Genomic DNA, 21,505 nt, shown 5'->3' with positions numbered 1-21,505 from the left:
TGCTTTGCAATGCCTATTTTACTGTGCAGTATGCATTGTTCCAAAGCTGAAGATGTCTGTTCATGTGTGACACGCAAGAGCAGCATGAGTTACACAGCAACTGAAATGTCGTCAGCAATCTGTATAGCACATATTGAAACGTATAGCAACAAACGAGACATGTCAAGCACTTATTGGAGCAGGATTTCTTTAAATAGCAGACACTCAAGCTTACTACTGCTTTGTTTAAACTCAAGAGTTGCTTCAACATTGCATTTCTTGCACACATGATTTCACATTATGCTCGTAATTGCTGCTTAACAAGGTGCAACAATATAAACAATTCTTTATTTATTCATTTTATTCATTGGGTACCTGCTTCGCCATTCAGGCATTACAGCAGGGAGGGTACAACTCATATAAATGAACACTCAGAATTACACTCATAAAGCATGGAAGAAATCATCATTTGAACAAATACAGACAGTGTCAGGTGGTAGAGTATTCCAGTCTCTTGTAGTACGAACATAGAGTAGCGGAAAGCGTCGCTTTTAACCCTCTATTGCATGGCGTCCCATATTTGGCACATACCGGTTACCATTCTTTTTTGCGTGTGTGAGATTCCCAGTTGAGAATGTGATACCGTAAGAGTAAATCTCGTAGTTATGCGCACTTATTATGGGCAAGTGCTGCCATCTCTTGAGTGATACACAAAACAGAGGTGAAGTAGATTTTCGGATGCGACGTGAAACTCGGAGGGGGCAAACACGAGCAATTGGTTTTTTTTTTCTCTGAAAAGTTCGACCGCAGAAACATAGAAAAATTATTGTGGCATATTTTTTGGCCTCGCCAATTCAAGGCAGTTACTAGTTTTCTCAATTTTGCCTGCAACTACAGCAGAGAAACCGAAATCGGTGTGTGCCATATTTGGCACAGTATGAACTTGAAATACAAAATATGATAACGTGCTGCCATCTGTTCAATAGCGCGAAGCTGCAGGTCACTCTATCACAAGATGTAATTTTGACGATCGGTACGGTGAGGGCGAATTGTCTACCAAACAGCCGCCTGAAAAGGGAAAAGGAACTGATATGTAAAGGAAGTGGTGCTTCAGAGGCACTCACAAGCGCGATAGATGACGTAGAGTTATCGTGTGTGCGTTGATACGATAACCGCGCCGTGACATTTCTGTCGAGCTTTGTTGGGAGAGATCCAGTCTAAAAGACTGGTTTACTGGTTTACCTCTGGTTTACCGCTGGTTTACCTCCGCCAAGGTGTTTCGCGAAATTGATTGCCCCAGCGCAGTAAAGGTCCATAACAGGCACATGGGTGGTGTCGACCTGCTGGACTCTCTGTTTGGTCTTTACTGCATACATATCAGATGTCGAAGAAATGGCACTTTCGAATTTTTACACCTATGCTAGACTTATCGGTAGTAACAGCATGGGTATTGTACAGGAGGGTGCAGGAGCAGCTTAGGAGGAGACAAGTACTACCGCTGGCTCAATTAAAAGCAGAAGTTGCAGAATGCCTTACCTCGCATAACAAGTGCCTACCCAACTAGCGACCAGGAAGGACTTCTAGTCAGGACATCGAATTCCATGTTCAAGTCAAAAAAGCACAGGGACCAGCGGCCGCAATGCCACCCAAAGACGACCGATCTGACCTAGTCAGCCACTGGCCAGAATTTGACGAGAAGAAACAAAGATGTAAGCGACCACCTTGCACAAACAAGTCGTTGGTAAGATAGAGGAAGTGAAACATTCATCTGTGCCTGAACGCAGCAAACAACTGTTTCATTTCATTCCCCACATCACATTAAAAGGCCACCGTCCGTGAAGCTTTGTTTTTCGCCCATGGCAGCGAGAGCGCTCAGCCATCTTCATGGTGTGCCATATTTGGCACAAAGCTTTATCTTTATTATTACAGTCGTGTTTGTTCATTCAATCAATAATGAAAGCTGAAAAAATGACTTTCAGAATTCATGCAATAGAGGGTCAAAAGGAATCTCACATATTTTTAATTCGTGATCTCGCCTTTTAGAAACATATGTGGGCGGCTGAAAATACAATTACCTGGCTATCCCCGTATTAGAGTGGTATATGTTATGAAGAAATTTTAATCTGAGATTTCGGCGACGGTGTTCAAGAAGATGCCAATTTAATGCTTTTTTGCTTTCTGTCATGCTAAGCATCCTGTCATAATTGCCAAGGACAAACCGAACTGCCCTGTTCTGCACTTTTTCTAGTTTATCTACAAGTTCTGTAGCATATGGATCCCAACAAACACACGCATACTCCAGTGTACTGCACACATGTGTGAAATACAGGTGCTCTCCAAGTTTCTGTGGCAAGCTACTAAAGTTACGTTTCAAAAAATCTAATGCTCCGACAGCCTTGTTCCTAACATGAGTAACGTGTCTGTTCCACCTTAGATCAGCAGAAAAAAATACATCTAAGTATTTATATTCTGACACTTGTTCAAGAGTAGCATTATTTAAGTGTTACGATTGCTGTCGTATGAGCTCTTCCCGGTAAAGGTGACGTGGACACTCTTTTTCTCATTCAGTGACATTTTCCATTTTTCACACCATATGGCAATCAAATCCAAATCGTGTTGTAGTGCTTGTTGGTCAGATTCGCTGTTGATGACCCTATATACTATACAGTCATCTGCAAACATTGTAAATATTTATTTATTTACATGTACCTTACAGGCCTTCGAGAAGGTATAGTGTAAATGGGGAAATACGGTAACATATTAGTATGGAATCGGGAAAGAAATAAACGTCAGCATAATGAAAGGAGTACGCACAGAACATGGAAAATTATTACATTAGCAAATACAATATGTAGAGCAATAACAATAAATGGTAAACAACAACATAATAGCATAATAACATTGTAAACATTTTTGCATGTTATACAGTAGTAAGTATAGTAAAGAAATTGGGACCACTGAAATTCTTTAACTTGTAGAAAAAATGCAAGGAAATTACAAAAAGACATGACGTGTTTAGACGGTTGCAACGGCATATTGATCGTTTAGAAGATTGCGAAATGCAGTGTGTTTATATTGGCATGCAATGGTATCTGGTAGTGCGTTCCATAAACGGACCGCACGGGGCAAAGTTGAAAAATTAAAAGCGTGTGTGCTGCCATAAATCGCGACAGCGCGTCGACTTGGCGTTGACCTATTGAAACCCATGCGCTGATGTTCACCTCTTCGTCGGGCTCGAAGAACGGCGGGCAGACTCCGATGGCGCTCGCCCTTCCAACTAGGGAGAGGACGCGCCCTCGCGGTCCGGGCAGGCTGCCTCCTCCGGTTCCTCTGTGATTAACACGTTTGTTAGAATATGGTGCGCAAAAGCTCCGTCAACGAGTGTGCTTACCTGCTTTCGGCGTGCAAGGCGGCTGCATCACGGCGGGCGTTATACACATCTTTCTTCCACACGCCGCGCCATTGGGCTGCAGTTTTCACTGCCGGGCCCTCAGCGTTCAGCAAGGCAGTCACTTGCTGCCAGAGCTCCTCCTTGCGCGCCGCCGTCAGCTGTTGACCCAGCACACACGACGCCTTCGCAAGGTAGGGGTGCTCTTCAACGAATGACACGAGTATATCGCGCTGCCTCGCTCAAACATGAGGACCCAGTTTCGGATTCGGCGCGCAAACTCGCAAGTCCAAAACGTAAACAAAGCGAGGCAACTTGTTTGCATAACGTATGGCACACCACCTAGCGACTAAATAAGAAAACAACACAAATAAAAATACAACTCCCAGTAGCGGTCTGCGCCGCAAGCTTACATTTATTACTGAAAATATATTTGCAAGTGTTCTATACAAACCAATGTTTTTTTATCAAACCAGCAACATCCTTCAATTGCTATACCGTCCCTTAAGTACAAACAAAAATGATGACGTGATCTTCCGGCAGACCGCCGCTCGTTGATTGGTTCCCCTCACGCCGCCCCGTTCCACTCTTTCTCCGAGTGACGTAATCCAGACGTAACAGCCAAAGGGAACCGGTTCCCAAAGGAACCGCTACAGAATACGGCCCCTGGGGTACATGAATGCACCTGCGCTAAGCCTTTAGACACAAGAAATCGTAGATACTGCAAGGGCAGCAGCCTGCCGCTTCGCAAGCGCGAATTACACAAATGAAGCAAGTCTGCAGCACAGCGTCAAATGACCGCGCATACGAGCAAGCAAAAACTGCGCCAAATTCTTATGGAGACGCACTTCGTTGACGCATGCAGACACAACCATGCATCATAAGCTTTAATTTGCATCAGTTTTCATCGAGGACCGTCAAACTCGGCATATCTTGCCGTAATTCCGAATATGTAGTGAAGTTGAAAGGACCAAGTGCAGTTTGCGCTCGTGTAAAACAAGCCAAATAATGAACGAACTGTGCTTCGCACTCTGCGACCGAACAGGAGGAGCGACTTTGGAGGCATATTCGATTTCTGGTGATGTGCCTTCACTGCGTTCCCTTGACCAGGAAACAGCGGAAGACTCGGACAAGAAGTCGGCGAGCAGCGGACAAAAACCAGTGGCAGGTCTAAATATTCATTTTTAGATAAATACTGCTCCTCTTCTTACGATTCTATTTTTATGGCGTTTAACGAATGCAGGGAAAGATCACATGATGGGCACGGACGACAGAAAGACGCGGACACCATATATCTGCGAAGGAGGTCGGCTCTCGGGTTCCTCGGCAATTGAGACTCGGAACAATGCGACGGGCACTTTGAACGCGGGCTTTTCGTGATGCATTCAATCACGCACTGCGTGTATATGCATCAGCCGCGTGCAGCTTTTTTTCTGCCTCAATCGATCTTTGAAAACTCTTCTTTTTCTACGATTCAGTGCGCAAACCGACATCTGTCTTGAAATACAGCACACTTCTCCTATATACTTTTGAAGGGCAGTGATAGGCAAGTCGCCCGCACTTCTTTCTGTGCTTGAAAACGCAGCAGTCGCGCGTTCCTCAACGGCCAATCACTGCGTGGCGCAGTCACACTATGTGAAAGTGTTGTCTAATCAAATCGCGTGCGCGACGCGAATGCTTGTACAGTTTCCAATGTACATTGGAAACTGTACCAATGCAGTCTCCAATGTATATATACATTGGAGACTGCTCTTGTACACAAGAGCATTTTCCTCAGAAGCCGATGCGGTAAAGCTCCAGTGACCCCTTTGCATCGCCAGTGTGATCATAAAAGGAATAATAATCACGAGTCCCAGGGCGGATCCAGTGTATCGCCGCATCGAGCCAATTTTCCGAATTGAAGGCGCGGCATGTTTGTATTGGGAAGGAGCATTGCACCCCTCCTCCGAACCTCTCTCTCTCTCTCTCTGGATCCGCCAGTGATGCTTGCAGAATGTGCGGCGCGAGACCAGCGGCCTCTCCGAAAGCGGCGGACTCATTTGCATCCGACGACGATGACGACGACACGCGATCCGCATCCTCTAGACGCCTTTATTACTTCTTATCACGGATAACCCAAAGGGGCAAAGGGACGGACGCAGTTCTGCGCCTTGAGTACTGCTGTGAAGTTCGGGGTTGTTACGTTTCGCCTACGACGCGCGGTATAGCCGGCGCGGATGCAACGGACGCCGGGGCTTCGTTCAAAGCGGCGGACATTTTGGCCCGTTCGGAGCTCCCGCAAAGCCTCCCCGCCAAGCGCGTCCAGGCGTGTTTCAGTGCCACGTGTCTTCGTGTGTGCGTGTGTGTGTGTGTGCCACGCTTGTCAAAGCGCAGCAGCCGGGGAGAGGAGCTCCCCAAGTGTGAAGCGAGGAGGTGTGATCGGCGCCGGCTCGGCGATGCGTCACTACACTCTTAGGATGGATAGTTGGGCGTGTTGGTTAAGCATGATTTCTGAAGTGAAGGCGCTAAAAAGACGGAGGACAAAGAAGAAACACACACAGGGCGCCCTGTGTGTGTGTGTTTCTTCTTTGTCTTCCGTCTTTTTAGCGCCTTCACTTCAGAAATCACTACACTCGTCTCAACATGTCTCTCAGCCTGTCCGGGCCCAGAGTCACGTGGTCTCATCCCGAGACGTTCCTTCTTGCCCTCGACTCCGAGAGTATAAGAGCAGCTGCCCCCGGACGCCGAGAGAGAGGCTCCGATTTCTTCTGTTGAGTAACGTGCTCTCCCGTCTCTCCACTTCGGTCGACCTGACCGCCCGCTCTTTTGCGATGTTAGAATAAACAAGTTGTTCTGTTACCAGTTGACTCATGCTTTGCCGGGACCTTCGGATGCTTCCAGTGCCCCAGGCCGCCAGGCCAACGCTACCCTTGGGGCTTGCGACCCATTTGCAACAACGGGCGTCAGCACTGAGATTACAACAACTCGTGCCAGCGGTGCGATTACAACAGGGTCCAAGCGGCCACGAAGGTTCCATGGCTGGTGCCGTGTCGGGTGCCGAGATAAACAAGAGTCTTACAGCGACGTCCGAGGAAATGAGAAAACGTTTTATGTACAAATTTACATGGTGATCGTTTACAAGAACGGCTCCGTGATTCTAAGAGCACATTACACGCTAAAGTCTTTGCATGACCGAGCACACTTCACAATACTCAAGATCCCCTATTTAATCAGTTGATTTCCCTCTTTCACTCGACGAGGTAATTCAATGTCCTTTTTCTCGGCCAATCGAAACTGTCGCACAGTCTGCAAAATCCCACACGTGGTGTCGCACCACCCCACCGGACTCCGCTTCTGGTGTCCAACCTTCGACACGCCCTCGATGCAATGATGATGCAATTTCATATGAAACCGCGGTCGACGCTGTTCCCACGAAGTCATCAGCGTAGGCCCTTTACACGTGGCCGATGGCCCCGTTACAGTTTGGTGTCCCGAAACTCGTCTCATTCGTCACACTCACTCACTCGTCTCACTCGTCACATAATCGCTTGCGAATTAGCTTGACGTGACGATGGTGTCGTCGCCAGCTATTTGGCGTCGAAACGACGATGAAGCGCGAATGGCATTCCACAGCTGCACGCGTCCTCCGGTGAGCATCCTTCGTCCAGGAGGACCGCCAGGCACAACCGTACACACACGCTGTGGCGGCGCTGGCCTCTTGTTTCTGGAGCCATTTAGTTTCGGCGAGCATGGCCCACGCCTCCTAGATAGCGCAAGGACGATGTGCACTTCGGGACGTCGTGCTGCGTTCCCCGACTGTCATAGAACCTAATGGGATAGGCTTCTGAGTGAGCCGCGGTGATTTTGACCTTGCCCGACTGCCACGTAATCTAATGGGGACGCTCCCGAGTAAGCCGCGGTGATTTTGACGTCAGCGCTTTCGTCATGTCCGGCTAGGCAACGGATATTTCGGTCCAAGAACTACTGCACGATGTCATAAAGCAGAGTGCACAGTCCCGCGTGGCGGTTGGCACGTGCGAGCGCAGACAGATCGCGCGACGCAGGGACAAATAACGAGCGCATAAACAAGCGGAATGCGACGCAGACTCGCGGGAGGAGACCTCCGGCTTTTATTCCGGCTCGCTCGTGCGGGCATAACAGAGCCGCGATGTGTAATGTACGCGTAGACAAGGCGCGTCGCCGACGAGACGAGCATAATGGCGTGCGCTTTTCCGCCGCAGCTGCGTAATAAGACGGCGAGCGCAGGGTCAGCAGCTGGTCCCGTTCCATTGCCAAAATACTTGAGAGCAAAGACTAGCGCCGACCGCGGAGGCCAGCGTAGCGGAACACTCGCCGCGGCCACGGACGAATAGAATATGACAACTACTGCAGGACAAAGAAAAAAAAACGAGAGAAAAAGCGCGTGCGTCTAAAAAAAGAAAAGGGGGGGGGGAAGGGCAGTGGAAGAAGCAATAAGACAAGAGAGCAGTCCAAGCCGAGTCAGTACCCGCAATGGAAATGACTAGTGCGGCGGCGCAGTGTTTAGGTACAGCACTCGTGGAGAAGAAGCTGGCTTCCGAACGACGCGAAGGAAGAATCGCGCCACCGCCTCCAAATGTCCATCGGAATTACGAGCTGAGCCGAAAAGAATAAATGTAGAAAAAGTAAGCAGGTCGTTGTGCGAGCACTTTGCGGTGATAGATTTAGCAAAGGAGGGGGCGGTGAGAACGGCCGCGGAGGACAGAAGGCGACAGATAGACAACGCGGCCCGATGGATGGCCCGCCGACCCGCATGGACCGCGAACACCGCGACATCCGCCCATCAGGGCGCGTGTGCGAAAAAAACGTGAGAGGCAGCAGGAGAGGTGGGCTCGGCAAGCCTGCGAACACCAAGCAGTTTGGGACACAGAGCGCCAGCGCTGCGCATACCGCATTTCCTCGAACACAATTCGAGCACACCCCTCTTTCATCCTTTATTTCTCTACGTGGCGTTGGGCAAAACAAAGAGGAAAACGCAAACACGTGCAAAAATGTCCCACGACTAAGCGACTAGAACTTCGTTTTCCCAAACTTCTTTGGCCGTCGCCATAAGGGAGTTTTAAATAGGCGCTCCAAGCTTAAAGAGACACTAAAAGCAAATACTAAGTCAAGGTGGACTGTTTAGATACCATTCCAGAAATCTCGCAATGCTTTTCTCATGCCAAGAAAAGACTTAGTTTATGAGAAAAGTGCTTCTGAAGGGTCCGAACACCTTTTTTAAAATTAATATCTCCCGCCACCCAACCGGGGGAGTGGTGACGTTGCATGCGCCATCAACACTTTTTGTTGCCGTCGGTAAGTAAAACGGCACCAGACAGAAAGCGGTACCGAGCCAAGACAGAGCGGTGCATTCGCCGCTGCAGCTGCTTTTTGGTCAAGAGGCGTAGACCGTTCGGGCATCCCGCAGCATCACGTGGAAGTTGAATGCTCCGCTGCTTGCAGTTTGTGCGAGTTTCGCGAGCCGGCAAAACCAGCGCAGCCACTACGCGATAACGAAACTACTAAAACGCGAAAGCGTTGGCGGCGCGGAGTCGAGCGAGAACGAAAGCCTTCGACCGCCCACGTCGTTGTCAATGGTAATTTCAATCAGTTCTTTTTTCTAGAAATGAAATAGAACTGGACAAGTAGCATTTTATTTCATTTTGTAATACCATATGAGGACGTTTCTTGCAACGAGTAATTGAGTACTAGTGACAGAATTTAACTGAGGAGTGCTTTCATCATCGAGCAAGTATTTCAATGTCCGGGGGAGTCTCTAATTATGTCCTGCACTTACCTCAATTTCTCGATTATTAAGGTGGTTCGTTTTTTCGCGCAGTTAAACAATGTTCGCTAATATCTACCAACTCGCCCACCAACAAGTTCTTCTAAACTACATATTAAGGCTCTGTTCGTGATAATATTAACGCGATTCTTGCCCACTTATCTATCACTCAAGCTTGACTTAATATTTGCCTTTAGTGTCCCTTTATGGTACCCCGACCAGAAACCGCGTTGCGTTCGATGCGCGCGCGCGTGTGTTGTCAGAGTTGTCGGACGGTCCTACCGCTGTTGACCAGATGTAGGAGTCGTCGGACTATCTCGCCGCTGCCACCATTTGAAGGAGATGAAGGTCGTAGACAGGAACTCGGTGAACAGGATTTATTTACATATTAACAGTTTAAGCAAGATACAATGGCAGTCCAGCGCGACTCCCATATGGAGCCCGCAAAACTAACATACAGCAAACAGCTTACGAGCACACAGCTCACTACTACATTTCGAGCATGACAGAGCACTCAGCTCCCGACAACGAGCACGACACGAGCACACTCTAGCAGCCGGCAAACGCTGCTTATAAGCTCTCCGCTTGACGTCATAGTTCGACGTCATCGTTCGGCGTGGACGGAGCACGAATGGTCGGGAATGTTCGTCCAATCATTGTAAACTTGCCGCCGCCCCGCAGTATGGCTCACACACACAAAGGCACACACGTTCGAGCCTACACACACAAAGGCTGACACGTTCGAGGGCCCCGTGGACGGAAATGTTCGTGTTGCACTCATACACAGGTGAAAAGGCCGGACAGTTCTCGGTACCGCCCAGCTTTCAGTGCCGACGTCAGAGGGCTTCGTAGAACTCTGCTTTGTCCCGGATGGCTCGGCCAAGTACCAATTTCCTGAGTTGATCGCGCGCCACGTGGCTGCCGGCCCTTTGCAGTTCTCCGAAGGGCGCCCCGTCTGGTGGGCTTGGAACACGTGCAGCGGGCTGAAAGCTGGCACGTTGCCACCCCGTACGGCCATTCTTAACAGTGTTTGCGCAGGTGCAGACAGGAGCCCAAGCGAATCAGTCTGCACACATGAGGGGTAACGTGCGGGACCTGTCGCTTCGATAGACGGCGCCATGGTTGTTTACACAAGGCTTAAAGAAACTCACCTTCACCGCAGTGTTTCCTAGTACAACACTGAAGACACCCCGCTGCATGATTTTGGCTGCTATAGACAAGAACGGCACCGCGAGCGGCGCTGCTGCGCCGGTGTTTAGAGCGCCACGTGCGGGGAAAAATTCAACTAGCGGGTGTTAGGCCTCTCCCATCTCTCGTTCACGTGCACCGCCTTGATTGCCTCTTGCAGTGCGCGTGTTTGGACACGTTTCGTAGAGGCGTGGTGTGTGCCTACGTGTGCGTGCTTGGACGTTTTATTCGAAGGACGATGTACACGCTTCCATTTGCCTATAAGAAGATCGGTACGCTTGACGGTTATTTTCATGGCCGCAATGCGGCGAAAGGGCAGCGTCTGCTTAGCCATGTAAGTGACGCTGAGCAGGTAATTGGAAACGACATCGTATGTGCCGCCGGAAAAATCCTCGGCATATACGATGCGTGTTATCTAAAGTCATTTTTGCAATTTCCCGCAAAATGTTTGCTGCAAATCCCTGTTGTCTCTGATGGCGACAACTGACTTCCATCGACACTGTGCGGAAATAGACAAAATATATCGCCGCTTAGCACAAGTACGACAGGCGCACACAACTTTTAACTAGTACGTCCCCTACAGTATAGAATAGAGGCAGCAATGTAAATAGCTTGGCCATTTTTTAACAGTGCTCAAGAGACGGAAATTGAAAGCATTAGCAATAATTTCTCCTTCAGCAATGCGGGCTCGACCAAGACGCGGGCGTGTATCGTCCAGTAACTCAATCGATCGGTGCAGTGGTGATGCAGGAATAAACTCCGGGCATGTAGAATGCATCGCGAGCACATATTCAATTTCTCGGTACGCGTGAACTTCGGCCACTGCTAGCCCATGCAACACAAGTGGTTTCCATTCTTGGGCAGCGCACACAAAAACGAAACAGGAGAAAGAAGACAGGACAAGCGCTGGTCGAACAACTGAAAGTTTTTATACGAATGAAAGGACTATGTACCGAGTAATCATGAAATCCATGTGGGTACATATAAATACAGTCATACACTCACGAGTGATCAATGAATGAGCTCGCTTCGTTTGCCAGTTGTTTACTTCGTTCGGCGCACCACAGTAATCCATGTCTGTCGTCTGCTTTTTTCGTACCTTTTTCTTGTGAATCGGCGGAATTTCACTGGTGGCATCAACCCTTTCGTGTTTACATTGCTGTCGTGACCGTTAACAACACAATAATTTCCGGTCATCCGAAAAGGCGCCCTCGCTAACAAGAGACGTTTCGCGCGCGGCGCGAACTGAAAGGGCCCCTGAAACGGTTCGGACAAATTTTGTGCACGCGTAGGGCACAGCTAAAGTTAATCACTCGCACCACAATTTGTGTGAAACGTCTCATATTAAGAGAGCTACGGACGATTACAAGTTACCCTCCTCCACAGTCATGCATTTTCCCCTCAACTCGTTCGCCGAGTGATCGGGGCTAAGCTCCGCCTTCACTGGCTCTGCGTCATGATGGCACGCCATGTCGTCGACTTCCGGTTCTCTACGAGCGAGCGCGCGAGGCCTCTCCAAACTCTCCGCTGTCAGAGTTGTCGGACGATCCCACCGCTGTCAACCAGATGTAGGAGTCGTCGGACGATCTCGCCGCTGCCACCATTTGAAGGAGTTGACGGTCGTAGAGAGGAACTCGGTGAACAGGATTTATTTACATTATTTACATCTTAGACAAGACATACATCGACAGTCTAGCGTGACTCCCAAATGATGCACGCAAGACGACGCATACAGCAAACAGCTTACGAGCACGCAGCTCACGAGTACATTTCGAGCACGACAACGAGCACTCAGCTCACGACGACGAGCACACACTAGCAGCCGACAATCGCTGCTTATAAGCACTTGGTCCCCCCTTGATTCCAAGCGGACGGAAACGTTCGTCCAGTCATCGTTCGACGTCACCGTAGACCAGCCCTTTTGGAGGATGATGAGGGCTGTTGGAGGAGGATGAGAACTCACATACACGTGCCGCCGATACACACGGGTGTAATGGTCCGGAGCCGACGTCAGAGGGGCTTCGTAGAACTCGGAGCCGTTCCGAGTAGCACATTGTCTTGCGTCTTGGTCGGAACGTGGGAAGGAGCCCCTGTCGACGTTCCCGCGGCAACTCCCCCACTCACAGCAGAACAGGGCGGCGTTGTCGTGTTGCGCAAAAAGCCTGCTTCGTCGAACTCCTTCACTCGCAACAGCGACGAGGCTAGAGCGTAACGGTGGTGGTTTCAGCACAAAGGCTGCTTCGTCAAACTCCTTCACTCGCAACGGCGACGAGGCTAGAGGTTGGCGGCGGCGTTCCAAGATGAGGTTACCACCGCTGGCGTAAATGGCTGGCAAACTTGCACTGCAGCTGGCCGTCCTTAACACCGCCAGCTTGCTTAACAGTCGACCCCAAGCGAAAGCTATCAAACCAGCGTGCGTTGCGAGCATTCGGTCGAAGCGCCGAACGTGCCTGGTATTCCGGTAACCGCATATTAGCTGAACCTTTCGACGAAACGGTGGAGGCATAAACTCAAGCTGATGAAGGAACTTTAGCGTAGACGTACGTGAGCGGCCTGATCGGTCCGCACGGTCCAGGCACTTGTCGCAGAGCTTAACCAGCCAAACAAAGCGCTAATATTGCTCTAACCAAGTGCAAAACATTTTAAACATTTACAAAAACAACGTTTTGATGATTACACTCCTGCGAAAGCTTTACACCAGCAGCAAAGAAGAATACACTTCGTTACTGCTACTGTGTATGGTTGAGCTCTGTGCCACCAGGTGGCTGCAATGTGCAGACCATTCACTACAGCCAGTCCGCTAGTCTGCTGCCTTGCAGAGGGACACGATGTCGCAGCTTGACATTATTCCAGTCGCTACGTTTGCAGTCCACAACGCAACAAAGTCGAATTATGGTGCTCGCGATAAGACTGAGACTGACGGCGGAGCTCTCGTCAAAGACGGAGCACATTGTAACGCAAGCAGACGACACTTGCTGTGTGCCGGAAGTGCTTAAGTGTACTGAAAAAATGTTCTTGTGCATTCTCTTTATGTCACTTTCTTTTTATAAAAACAAATTAATAACATTCCAACTTTTACGAACACCACTTGTTTACCATAAAGTTGGAAAAATTATCGATCACGCGCCCTGGTCAGCCAATCGGATAGCTCGCCCCACTGACGTCGTATAGGTGATTTACGTCATATGGGTAGGGGCTGCTTAAAATTCCGCCGAGCAGTATGCTGCGATCGGCAGCGATGTTCATTTTTAAAACCTTATAATAAATTACACGCTTTGTGCAGAGCACTTAGACGCATCAATTAATCATCAGAAGGACCTACTCTAACGACTCAGTACGTTTGTAGAAAATCGTCAAAATCGTTTCAGGGTCCCTTGAACGCGGGCGCGACCGTGAAGGAAAGCGGTAGCGGAAACGTATACACCCGGTGGAGCCTAAATTGTTCCGCCAGGGGAGAAAGGAGCGCCGGCGTCTAGGATGAAATGGATGAAACTTGGCGTGCGGACGTCTATTGCCACGGGGCGCCGACGGAGGCGAGCGCGGCGCATTCAATCCGGTGGCAGCGCTGCCCTCAACTTCCCTGAGACAGCGCCGGGATCGCCTAACGTCGAGCTAAAGCATAGATATAGGTGGAATGCTAGATTACAATGCAATAACAAGTCTGTTTCACATTGTTCTGCAGATGGCGAAACTGTTTCAAATGAATTTTAATACATTATTTTCCACGCGTCTCTGGTTATGCTAAGCCGCACCCTGTTTTCCGCACTCCAAGAAACAGCGTATGAAAATCTGCGCACCTTCCATCTCTTTCAGAATGTCATCTCAGACCGATCCTTTTTAACATAATCTCTAATAAATTACCTGGCGTTGACGGCATCTCCGTGGACGAGTTACGCAGAAATTTTGGTGCTGTTAAGTGTGTGCTATTAACATTGATTAACACTATTGGTTAAGCGATTATCCCGACAGAAATGAAAAATGCCATATTAATTCCCCTGTTCATGACAGGTGCCCGAAATAAGTACAAAAATTACCGGCCAATCTCAGTTCTACCGTTGTCAGTATTGGGGGCTCAATCCCATCGCTCGTGACCCGTTGTCAAGATTGGAGTCAGGCATTAATTAGAAGCTGGCCCATGCCGTCGTCCAGCTTATCCACGCTGAGGACGTTGATGAAGAGAAGGACTGCCTCTCATCGAGAACGAGGAATATGGGTTTATTTACAGTATTTATATCAGTCTAACATGACTGTTTGAGAAAGTACATCAGTCTAACATGACCGCTTAAGAGAAGTGTGTCTCAGTCTAACATGACTGGTTAAGAGAAGTGTGTCCGGCATCCGCACAACAGCAGTTTTTAAACACTCGGTCCTCCCGCGATACAAGGCGACGCGAACGTTCGTTTGGTGATCGCAAACTAGCCGCCTCTCCGCAGGACGGTCTACACGCACAAAAGCACACACGTTCGAAGGTCCGGAACCGACGTCAGAGGGGCCCCGTAGAACTCGGAGCCGTTCCGGGTAGCGCGTTGGGGAGTTTGGGAGCAATAGTTGGCCCGCCGAACTCATTCCGTCACAAAGTCGATTTAGTCACGCTGTGGCTATAAGTTGGCGGCGACGCTCCCGGAATGGTGCCGTCATAGTCGTAAGTGGGTGGCAATCTTGCACTGCATCTCGCCGTTCTTAACAGCGCCGGGACGTTGCCGCCATAGTCGTAAGTGGGTGGCAATCTTGCACTGCAGCTGGCCGTTCTTAACACCGTGCATCTCTCAAATACTAGAAAAAGGAAAACATCTCCTTAAGTCGTGCCTAAGTATCTCGATGCCGATAACATTATTTCAAGTACGCAGTATGGTTTTATACCTGGTAAAGGCACACGGGCTCTCTTGGAAGATTCTTTAGACCATCTTATAAATTCAACTTTAGAAGCCACGTTGTATGCGCTGTCTTTCTTGGTGTTAGCAAAGCTTTCGACCGTGTATGCCATAGTCTTATTAACTAAACTCTCGCTGGTTGGATTTCGTAGGCCTATTCTAAAACTGTTCGTTAACGTTCTAGACGACAGAACGCACAGTACCGGATTAATATAGCCACGATAAAAGCAGACGTACGTCAGGGAGAAATATTAAGTACACTTATTTTTAATCTACGTGTCAATGACCTCGCCGCTGTTCTTCCTACCTATATATTTCAGTACGCAGACAACGCAGTTATTTTGTCCCAACATTATTACTTTTCGGATGCACTCTCCTTTTTGCAAGATTCAACTAATAGCCTTATGAATTGGTTCAATAAAAATGTGATTAAAGTGGGTGTCTCCAAAACACGTTATCCGTCTGGACAATCTCTTGAAGAAAGTTAGCGTAAACCGTCCACCACTGGCGCACCTTTCCGTCTTGTTCTACGCCCGTTCCCTTTCTTTCATCTGTTAAATACACCCGAGTGCCTTACTTGACGGTCTGGAGTTCCCACTTGTTTTGCGCATGCTCAAGGCTTCATGCAATTATCCAACTTCGTACATTATACAACATGAGATACTATATGCCATTATCCGTTCGTAAATTGATTCTACAAGCGACGGGTTATAGTATACTTGGTTATATAGAACTACGGTGTTCGGTCACTGCGCGATTCTATGGAAAAATACAATAAACTCTATCCTTCGATCTATTTTGAAAATTATTCGATATGATTTAGGATATAGCCTCCAGCCCTGACCTTTCCAATGCCTTAAGGTGCTAAAATTTTAACACCCTTCTCAAAGAAACTGCTATTTTGGAACATTTCTGGTCACACAAGTACAAAGTCGAATATGTTCCTCCGCGTTGCCTCTGACCTAAAGAACGTTTTCGGGTGACTCGCTGCTCTACCAGATACGGTCAGCGCACTCGTTATTACTGCATACCCTGCTGTGTCAATCAACTACTAGGAAGTGCCTTTCGCGCAGAAACAAAATATAAACTAAAGCAATTTCTTCGTCGCACAATTTTTCTATATTCTAGCACTCGGCTATTTCTTTCGGGTTCATTCCGATCATACATGACATATTGTTAAGCCATATCATTACACAGGTGTTGATGCGTAAGAATAGACCATGAAGATAGTCATATTTGTTTGGTTTTCTTTTGTTTTGGTGTCCTGTACCCTGCTGTTATCACGTGTACATTCCTATCCCGTTCCTTTTTCTCTTCCAAATGTTATCACAGCTTCTGAGCACACAAAAAAAGAAGAAAAAAAACCGACGTTTTCTTTTAGTATTATATAACTGCATGATCGCTATCTGGTCGCTCTACCTTAAACCTTAAGTGCTACCTTAAACTGCATTTGAGCGTAATTAGGTTACGTGTTTTTTAACGCTATCGCGTTATCCGACGTCCGGCGTCCTGTGTCAGACGTGCAACGCCGGACATCGCTTCGGCAAAAGGAATTTCGTACCAAATTCTGAACCATGCATACCCGAGCACTCTTCAATCACCAAAGTTGCTCATACCTTGTGTTTCATTCTTTACAATGTTATTCCTCAGAATGTTGAGAACGGCAGCGCACAAACAAATGTAATGAAAAAAAAAACACCGACATCGCATATCTTTTATGTTAGCTCTTCGCTGACTGAAATATGAAAAGTGCGAAACAACAGGAGATCAACCCACGCAAGAGGCCACGTTTCTACCAGAAAGCTCGCCTTCGTGCGCGGCGTTCGCCGCCAGCGTTTCTCGGTAGCATTTGTACAAGTGCTAGTAGGTACAGCGGGGCGTGGCGCTTCTAGAGGCGCTCGGCGTTTCTGCGCAGCCGCGACTAAGAGCGGGTGCGAGACAGAAAATCTGGGGACCTTTGGCCCTTGAATATCAGACTATGCTTAGGCACTACGGTGGAGAAGTTTCTTTGGGCGTGTTGTATGCATTTGTCCCTAGGCATGCCGGCATTGCGTAGTGGGGTCGAGTTTGCGTAAACAAACTCGACCCCACTCCGCAATGCCGGCACGCCCAGGAACAAACGCTTAGATCAACGAGCTGACGCATGCCTTCAAGGCGATGCGTCAGCTGTACCGTACACCGCACAAGTCCCTTAGTAATCGCCAAGAACCCCTTTGGTGCCAATTACAAATACACAATCTCCCATCTCCTCTGACTCTTTCTCACCATCACCCACTTTTCCTCACATCAGCCTGTAAACTCTGTTCCGAACCTCGCGCTTCTGCTCTCCGCCTCTCTCATTGCCCGGCACCTCTTTTTTTTTGCCTCGAGCACCTGAAGATCTGGCAGGACTGGGAGACCCTGCTGCGCTCTGGAGACCCGGTCGTGCAGACCATGGCTACTTTGGCAATTACCCGCCCATGTCCATGGCCAGCGTTATGGACCGAAGCAACATAAACGCTTGAGTGCAGTGGGGTCGTGCAGGGACCCGGGTGACTGCGTGCCCCAAACTCCTCAGTCTGCACAATAAAGTTTTCATGATGACGAACACGCGCTAAGAAACCTCCTCCGTAGTGCCTATAGGCAGAGTCATATATTCAAGGAGTAAACGCTCCCACATTTTCTCTCTCGCCCCGCTTTAAGACGTGAATGCGCGCAAACGTCCGGGGCCTTCACAAGTACCACGCCCCGCTGTACTTACTAGCAATTGTAAAGTTGCTTCCCCCCCGGTAAACATTACGGTTAGATAAGCTGCAGTTGCTAGGAAGCATGAAAAGCAGTCAGGGGTCTTTGAATGCTATCCCGTCCCACTCTTAAAAGGAGAAGCTTAAGCGTCCTCCAATTTTTTAATTATTATTTCTCTCCTGATTGCTGTTAGGGCATATTTTTTTCTTTTTGCATGTTCCTGCCAAAAACGTTTCTGCATATTATGTGGTGTCGGCGGTATCGGAGTTTTGTAAACGGTGCCTGTCGGCTCTGCCTTTCAAGACTAATACGGCTTTGGCAGGCCTATCACGTATTGGTGCTGGTGAAACTCTTACGTTAATAAAGTATTATTGTTATTATTATTATTATTAAGTAGCTTACACAGGCTAGCCGACAGTTTGTCGCAACGACGATTCAAAGGGGACGTCATTACCGACCATCATCTTTGACTCAAGGGGGGCGGCCGCGCGTCGACTGAAGGCGCACTCTGTATATATAGAGCACGGGCAAGTGCACGCAAACAGAAGAGTGACCGCCAGTCGTTGGTTTTCATTCTCCATAGTTTCGAATTTTTCGACGCGCACTTGTAGTCGGGCGAATGTCACGAAAAAATGCATCACCTGACGCACGCACACACATCTGTACATGCCACGGGCGCCTATACACGTCCGTTCGACGAGCGGGCCGGCGCAGCTAGCTACGGGATCTTCTCACGCCAGCCAAGTGCCAGACGAGGCCGCGAGCGCACGTCGCCCCGTTCACGGCGCTCGATCATCTATACCGAGCTTGCCGGGCCTTTGTTTCCACGAGCCGGCTGGGCCAGTGGCACCGACATGCGAGAGAAATAAACGGGCGAGGCAGTCGGCCATCGCCCAGTCGCGCGTTGCGGACACGCCTCGCATTCGGAACACCGCATCGCATGCAAACGACGGGCAGCCGCTGTGATGACAGAGTAGACCACTTTTCTTCAACAACACACCCAGATCACCCTCCACCCCCCTTACAAACCCGCACAGAAGAAAATACACCGGTGCGGCTTTATGGCATGGAAACTGAGGTGCGGGAAACGCGGACAAACTATATAAGAACGGAAAGGACAACAAATTCGCTGACTATTAACTGAAAAGTCGAATGTTGCAGAATATACGGAAAACCGAAAAACAAAGATCTATCTGCTCACGCTCTGAGGAAGGCAGCGTCAACTTTTATCATGGACCTTCGACATGCACCCTCACGTATATGCACTCACGACAGGCACACTGATGCGACACTCCTTCTTTGTGAAGATAATCAAAGGCCTGCTAATACGATCTCGCAATCAAGCACGGAGAACGGAAATGAAATTGGGGAGAGCATCACGTCACGCAGCCACTTTTTGGCAAGCGAATCTCTCCGTGAGGCCTCTCAAACTCGTCGTATTGGCCGGGAATATTCAGTTCCGGGAGCACTAAAACTTACCGTGACGATACCGCGTTGTCCTATGAAAGTGCTGGGCAAGAAAAAAAGAATGAAAAATTCACTGACGTTTACGATACTACCTAATTCCAACTCTGAGTGCAGCTCTATACGTGTTTTCATTTCGCGATATCTTGGCTGGCGCGAACAATCTGTTTCGTGCGGCACGTTGCGAACGGCGCGATGTGTGGCGCGACTGCCTCGCTAATCGGGAGATCGCGAGTGGAAGCGCGTGGGCGCGTTTCACAGCAGCCGCCGCAGACAAACCTCTCAGACGACGCGCGCTACTCTGGCGCCATCTCGTAGCCATCGTCGCCGCACTACGATTATCTTCTCACGCTTTCGCCCATAGAGTTTCTCACTGTAACACCTAGAGGGAAATCTAGCGCCACCGTCTATGGGAGTTTCCTAAGGGGCGCTGTGCCGTCATGGGAATGACGATATACGTGTCTGCGAGGCTTGTGTTGGCTGATGTTGCAAGAGGCTTCGTCTAAAACGTGGATATGGCTACACTCTTAAAGTAAAATCTTCATAAAATGGTTCCATTCACGCATATTACATCTTCCAGTGAAGTTTACTCACCTACAATGATTAACCAAGCGAAGAAAAGCAAGAACAGACGACAAACTGTTCCAAAGCGAGCACAAATCTTGTCGTCTGTCCTCCAACTTTAGCGGCCCGCTGATACTTTTTACGTTCCATATAATTGTACATGCAACAAGTTCTCATAGTTAAACAAAACATGTTTTTGTGTAATTATAAAGCTAAAACAGCTCTTTACGTTAAAGCTAAAACAGCTCTTTACGTGCTGTTTTAGTAGAAAATTAATCGTTGTGACAGACGGAACGGTGCTTGCCTGGCTCTCTGAGAACGATTCCAAGTCACATTCCCATGGATACCACAGCGCAGCAGCGCCATATTTCCCTCTAGGTAATATAGTGAGAAACTCTGGTTTCACCATACCATCCTCCTCCGCTTTCCTCTTCGCGTCTTTCAACCCCCGCCGCGCTCCGCATTCGCTCTTGCGTCCCCCTCTGCGGTCGTCCTCTCGGTGACGCCGACGCGGTCACCGACGCTGGCAGCAGCAAGGGGCGCCCAAGAACTGCGCTCTAAGACGGCGAGGAAAGACGGAAGGAAATGAGCCGTCCTCATTCTCGGTAGTGTGGCGGGCTCAAGTCACTTAGCGCCGCGATCCCCGCAAGGGGAAGACACGACGATATTTTCGGAAATCACGCGATGACAGTCGCGAATGCATGGCGGCGCGACACGGACGGGATGGACTCTTATCACGCCACGGGCGCACGCGAGCGGCGTTCGCAGTCGCAAGAGCAACGTCGCGCAAAAGGACAACTTCCGTGCAACCTGGCGCATACGGCGCTCAGTCAATAGGATTAACATCTCAACACGGTTCCAGCTCCTCCGTTTAGCCTCGATACGAAGGACTACGGAGGAGAATTTTGACGGCATGCCATCCCGCTTGTACGAGAGAAAAGGGAGAAAAAAATTTTTACGCACTTTGGGAATCAACATGTCATGCGAGAGATTTTGCAGGTATAGATGATCATTTGGGGTTCCACTAAGGCAGTTACTAGATGGCTCAACATATCCGTGTATGTCCAAAAATTGGGTGAGTGACGCGAGCAAGTGTCCTACGACAATGACGAGGCGATCGCCCGACTGATTTATCGTGTTCTGGCAACGAAACGTTATATACAACATTTTCCTTTAAGATCCATGAAAGTAAGACACTGGATGAAGTGAGCTGATCCCGAAAGTTTTCCAATGTCACACACAACGTCTCAAAGCACTCGCTGCCAATATAGGATCGAAGGATTCATGGGGGAAAGATAACTCGCTTCGGACAGAGGTAAGCAAATTGTTGATATCCTACGTGACACACGCACCAACCATCTAAATACTTACACGTGGGAAGGAGCTGCATAAGGCACGTTGGTATTCTCACGTGCCATGCATGCGTCTGGGGTTGTTATGATTGGGGGTTCAATCCCATCGCTCGTGATCCGTTGTCAAGATTGGAGTCGGGCATGAATTAGAAGGTAGCTGGCCCATGCCGTCGTCCAACTTATCCACGCTGAG

General features: G+C 49.0%; 1 protein-coding gene across 4 annotated transcripts in view; it reads right to left on the bottom strand.

Annotated features, from left to right (window-relative positions):
- LOC126532996 (uncharacterized) overlaps positions 1-21,505 on the bottom strand; it is a 671,944-nt gene that overhangs the window by 562,587 nt on the left and 87,852 nt on the right. The gene's annotated exons all lie outside the window — the stretch shown is intronic.

This window comes from Dermacentor andersoni, chromosome 7 (assembly GCF_023375885.2).
Source record: "Dermacentor andersoni chromosome 7, qqDerAnde1_hic_scaffold, whole genome shotgun sequence".
Lineage (NCBI taxonomy): Eukaryota > Metazoa > Arthropoda > Arachnida > Ixodida > Ixodidae > Dermacentor > Dermacentor andersoni.
Note: the sequence above shows the minus strand (reverse complement) of the source record. Positions and strands in the feature narration are given on the sequence as shown.